The following is a 6436-nucleotide window of genomic DNA, read 5'->3' as shown; positions in this document are numbered from 1 at the left end:
ATCTGCAGTGACTTGGCAACGGTGGTTCTCACAGTGACGCACTCCAAAACCAGAGAGGAGGGAGCCTGATTCCTTGTGGGGCCTCGCGATCCCACCTCTGCTGTGGGCTATGTTGTTGCTGGGGCACTGTTGGCCCTGCATCTGGTTTACTGCACACTTGCATTTGCATTCCACACCCTGTATGACAGCAACTTTGCAGAGTGCCCTCTCGCACTCCGGGAACCCTTGGGGGATGTCAGAGAGCGGGATTTAGCCCGATCCCCACAGCCCAGGCTGAGGGACCCCCACCTGCCGGAGGGACCCTGCTCACTCCACAGACTGCAGGAGGTTGGCTCCAGGGTGTGTCCGGCCCATCTCGCCCAGTCCTACCCCACCAGCCACCTTCTAATTAACTTCCTTAATTAGAAGTTATAAAATTCTGATTCCAGGATTATATGTGAGGCATTTAGAATAGTAGGTGCATGAGCTCACTGACAAGTAATTGTGTTCATGGGACACTGGCGCAGTTGACACCCCAATTTAGTATTAACTTTCCCAGAGCATTAGCAAGGACTTTGCACTAATTGGTTTTGAAACTTGATGACCACACATTCCTGTTAATAGATCGTCTTGTAGCTTAGGAACAGTTTTTCAAAGAGACTCAAAAGAAGGCTCTAAATTCTTCCTCAATGGCAAGGCCAAGTGCTGGAATAGAAAGAACTCTGGTTCTTGTACCTGAATTGGGTCAAGTCCCAGCTCTATCAGCACTATGTATGGCCTTAGCTATATCTTCTGCTATCTTTGAGATTTCATTGTTTTTCATATGTAAGTAAAACTAAAGCAGTTAAACTCTAAAATCTCTTCAAGTTCTGCCCTAGCCCATACGGCTCAGTTGGTTGAGTGTCATCCCCTGCATGAAAAGGTCACTGGTTTGATTTCTGATCAGGACACAAGGCCAGATTTCAGGTCTGATCCCTGGTCCGATTATGGATTTCTCAATGAATTTCAAGATAATAATCAATGTATGGCATGACATTTTCTAGAACTGACCAGTGTTGTTAAATCTTAATTGTAGCTATTGCTAAAAATATCTAAGACCAGTTGCTTAATGTGGCTTTGACCTTGAGATATTTAAATACTGACAGTGTGTTTGGAAACCTCATTCCAGTTTTGACTAGTATTTTCTGAATAGCTTTGGGGAAGTAATTTATTGTTTCTGTTTAATAACATTGCTCCTTTCCTTTTTAGTAACCTTTGGTGCATAAGTTCAAATATAATTTATAATAGAGAAGGTGAATAAGACAAGAATAAAGTAATAAGATACTTTTCCAGAACGCATGCACAAAAATATTGTTGTTTTAGTTATTAAATTGTACTTAAGGAACCCCATATTCCACTAGCTTCTGAAGTAGTATTTTTCTATTAATTAGGTACCTTTGAAACCATTACCCTTTAGGTGTCTATAGAATATCAGGAAGGCGTGCCATTGGGTAGGCAAGGGATCCGGGCCTCAAAGGTCAGTGCTTTATAACTCTGCTTATCAGATTCCTACTCTTCTATCAATTCCTTGAAGGCAGGGAGGCAGGGATTATGTATTTCCATTCCTTCCATTTGTGGATCATGGATTACCTGGAACACATAAAGTTCAGTGGCAAAAATTTAAAAGCAGATAAGAAAACCCCAAATTACAAACAGGTTAGTTTACAAAGGTTTCGCTTTTCTTAACATAAAGTATTTTTGTCTTCCTCTAGTCTCTCTCTCTCTCTCTCTCTCTCCTTCTCCTCTCCCTTCCTCTCTCTCTAAAATAAAAACGTATACACTGAGTGGCCAGATTATTATGACTGGCCAGATTATTATGACCACCCCATTAGTACTTCATTGACCCTTCCAAAAATACTGAATATTGAAAACTTCCTAAGCAAATACTCTCAAGGTTTTATTATTATTATTATTTGCATAACTAATTCACTTCATTCTACTGATGGGGTGGTCATAATAATCTGGCCACTCAGTGTATTAAGAATACATAAATAAGAAATAAAATCTTTTCAAGTTCTAAAGATTCATGATTCTAAGAAACTGTAAAAGCTTATAAACATTCACATATTATTCCCTGTGAAATTCACACTGCTTTCCTATGTGTTCAACAGAAAATCCAGAAAATCTGGACTTCTTATCCTAGTATAAATATCTTGTGTGATCTGGTTCCTGCCTACTTCTTCACCTGCTCTCAACCACTCCTAGTTCTTTGGCTGTCCAGGCATGTTGCTGTACCAGGATGGAGCACATATTATTCCCACTAGCAGGGATATTCTGCCCCTAGGTCTTTACATTGCTGGCTCCTTTATTATTATTATTATTATTATTGAATTTATTGGGGTGGCTTAAAAGCCCTACGATTATGGATTTCTCAATGAATTTTGGCTTATTTCAGTTAGCATAATGCTCTCTAGTTGTAGAAAATGACATGATTTTCTTCTTTTTATGACTAAATAACATTCCATTGTGTGTGTGTGTGTGTGTGTGTGTGTGTGTACGCGCGCGCACTGCCTTCTGCACAACCCCTACTGGGGATCTAGCCTGCAATCCAGGCATGTGCATTGACCAGGAAATCGAACTGTGACCTCCTGGTTCATGGTTCGACACTCAACCACTGAGCCACACCGGTCGGGCTCTATACTGTTCTCTATTATTTCCTTCTATTATATACCCAAGAATGGAATTGCTGGATCATGCGAAAGTTCTATTTTTAATTTATTGAGGAGCCTCCGTACTGTTTTCCATAATGACTGCATCAATTTACCTTCCCACCAGCGACACACAAGGTTCCCTTTTCTCCCCATCTTGCCAGCTTTTCTCTCTCGTCTTTTTTATAACAGACACCCTAACAGTGTGAGGTGTTATGCTGTGGTTCTGATTTGCATTTCCCTGATAACTAGTAATTTGATCATCTCTCATATATCTGTTGGCCATTTGGATGTCTTCTTTGGAAAAATGTCTCTTCAGGTCCTTTGCCTTTTTTTTTCTTTACTGAATTGTATGTAAGAGTTGATTTTTTGGATCTATATAGTTTGCAAATATTTTCTCTCATCCCATAGGTTGCCTTTTCATTTTGCTGTTGTTTGCTTTGTCGAAGCTTTTTAGTTTGTTGTAGTCTCACTTTTGTCGCCTGTGCTCTTGGTGTTATATTCAGAAGATCATTACCGCAATCAATGTCAAGGAGCTTTTCTCCCTGTGTTTTTTTCTAGGATTTTTATGGTTTCAGGTCTTACATTTAAGACTTTAATCCACTTGAGTTGGTTTTGTGTATGGTGTAAGATAAAGGCCCAATTTTATTCTTTTGAATATAGATATCCAGTTTCCCCAATACCACTTATTGAAGGGACTATCCTTTCCCCATTGTGTATTCTTGGTGCCTTTGTTGAGAGTTAGGTGACTGTCTGAGTGTAGATTTAAGGTTTTTAAATGCATTCCCTGTGAAAGAAAGAAGAGAGTGTTGGCTAAGTAGTAAGGAGAATCATAGTTAACATTGGATAGTAAGACTGGAGGCTGGTAGAACTATTCCTGCTCTGCAGTTGCTGAGCTAGGTCCCGTGGTCCTCCTGGGCCCCAGCTGCCTTTAACATAAGAAGTAAATACGAAAGCATTTCCATTAGAAGTTCTGGGCTACAAAATATTGGGCTTCTGTGGGCAACCACGCTGTCCTGGGCCACCCCTTGCCACCTCCTCTATTTCCCCAGGCTAGCCCAGCAAAGCAGTGTTATCCAACACCCGGCCACGCTTCTCCAGGTGCAGGTACCAGACGCTGCACTTCCTTAATCACTGGACCATGCAACTGGTGATACTCCCTATTTATTTGTAGGGAGCTTGTGGCTCTCTTCCCTCCCGCAAGGTTCATTCTCCTGCAGGGGCTGTCGAGTGCTGACACCCCATGTTGTCTGGAATGCAATTCTCCTACCTGACATCAACAGGGAGTATAATAAGGTAAATCTCTGGTGCATTCAAGTTGTGTCCTTGGGTTCCTTCTGAGTTCCCCCTCTCATGGACTGCATCCCTCAGTGGGCCAGCCTACCCCAACCTGTGCCAGTTAGCAGAATGGAGCAGGAGATGCCTACTGAGGGCTGGATCCAGGACACTGGGGCGTTAGCATGACCCAGAGAGCTCTAAACTATGTATTTGTGTATTTATAATTTTTTAAAAAGAGTTACAATACTAATATGTTATGTACTTTATTACATATGTATAGATAGAGAAATTAAAGATAGGAGTTATAAAAAAAATGAATCAAAAGAAGAAAATTTTAGTATTTCCTCTTCGTACCCCTGGAACCATTCATGGGGTGCCTTGCATCATTTTGGAGACCTCTGACAACCAATGCTGTCAAATTGTGCGTGAAAGCAGCGTGGGGTAGTAGTTAAAATGTAGACTCAGGAGTCAGGTGTCCTGGATATGAACCCTGGCTCCATCACCTCCTGGCTGGATGACAGCCTCAATATCATTTTCTTTAAAACATGAATAGTGCCCTAGCTGGTTTGGCCCAGTGGATAGAGAATCAGCCTGCAGACTAAAGGATCCCAGGTTCAATTTTGGTCAAGGGCACATGCCCGGGTTGCAGACTCGATCCCCAGTGGGGGACATGCAGGAGGCAGCCGACCAATGATTCTCTCATCGTTGATGTTTCTCTCTCTCTCAAATCAATAAAAATATATTTTTAAAAAACTGAAGCTAGAGACTCTCTTAAATAAATAAATAATAATAAATATGACATGAGCCCTGACTGGTTTGGCTCAGTGGATAGAGCATCGGCCTAGGAACTAAAGGGTCCCAGGTTCGATTCCAGTCAAGGGCATGTACCTTGGTTGCCTGCACATCCCCAGTGGGGGATGTATAGGAGGCAGCTGATCAATGTTTCTCTCTCATTGATGTTTCTAACTCTCTATCCCTTCTCCCTTCCTCTCTGTAAAAAATCAATAAAATAAAAAAATACGACATGAATAGTAAGAGTGCACATCTCACAGAGTTCTTAGAAAGATTAATTAATATAAAACATTGAAGTAAATGCCATTTATCAATGACCTTGATAAATGTTTTTATTTTCCTCAGTGCCACTATGAAAAATAATGTAAAATCTTAAAAATACACACACACACACAACAAAACAAAAACACCAGATGGGAGGAAAAGGAAAGAAGCCTGGAGGGATGTCCTAAAAAAGATGATCCCCCATCTGAATTCACATTTCCCAGCAATGCATACGAGTTTGTTGGGTGAAGGTCATGGCAACGAGTCGGCTCAGCCTTTTCTTAAATTAGTAAAACTTGTTCATAGATGCTGCTCTTTGCTCTGATGTCTCTTTTCTGTCTGCATCTAACGCCTCTCCAGAGTCTCTCTGTTGATTCCCGGGGCTTTTCTGTCTATAGCCTAGAGCAGCAATTTTTCAACCTTTTTCTTTTCATCTCATGGCACACATAAAGTAATTACTAAAATTCAGCAGCACATCCAAAATATATATTTTTGCTGCTCTGACCAAAAAATAGGTATAATTTTGACTCATTTGCACTGGACAGCTATTGTTATGATTGCTGTCTTTTTTTTTTTTTTTTAATTTGACAATCTAAGGAAAAAGAGATTGGTGCCCCTGACTAGTCAGGTATTGCATGCTTTAAAAATTCGTGAGGCACACTGGCTGAAAATTGCTGGTCTAGAGGAATGTCACTTAATAGGTGATGTTTACATACCCTCCCTTATGTGTCTTCAGTTATTCCCATAATCAATTGTGAAATCAACCAAAAAGTAAGACCAGCCCACTTCCCCCAGTCATGGGTGGTGATGGACCCTTTTCTGTTTGGGAGGAATAGGCAGAAGTCCTTGAGGCAGGCCCTTCTTGTTTCTGTTGTTCTGCTCTAGTCTTCCTGCCTCAATATGTTCACAGAGCCTAGAACTGTAGTTAGTGGCCACCTTGCAACCAGAAGGATGAAAGTGGTTCAGAGGCTGAGAAGAGGCCTGGTTTACTGAGGATTTCCTTGAACAGCTATTCCAGTTCTGGATTTTTATATTAAATACTAGAGACCCAGTGCACAAAATTTCGTGCACTGGAGGTGGGGGGGAGGTCCTTCAGCCTGGCCTGTGCCCTCTCGCAGTCCGGGACCCATCGGGGATGTCCACCTATGGGGGGTAGGCCCAATCCCCGTAGAGATTGGGCCTAAGCTGGCAGTCAGACATCCCTCTTGCAGGCTGGGGCTCTCACAGTCCAGGACCCCCTGCTCCTTACCGCCCACCTGCTTGCTGCTCCGCAGCTTCAGGCTTAGTGGTGCCACTGAGGTGGGAGAGGCTACCACCTCAGCTGCTGCGCTCACCAACTGTGAACCCAGCTTCTGGCTGAGTGGCACTCCCCCTGTGGGAGCGCACTGACCACCAGGGGGCAGCTCCTGCATTGAGTGTCTGCCCCCTGGTGGTCA

Source organism: Myotis davidii, unplaced genomic scaffold (assembly GCF_000327345.1).
Source record: "Myotis davidii unplaced genomic scaffold, ASM32734v1 scaffold765, whole genome shotgun sequence".
NCBI lineage: Eukaryota > Metazoa > Chordata > Mammalia > Chiroptera > Vespertilionidae > Myotis > Myotis davidii.
Note: the sequence above shows the minus strand (reverse complement) of the source record.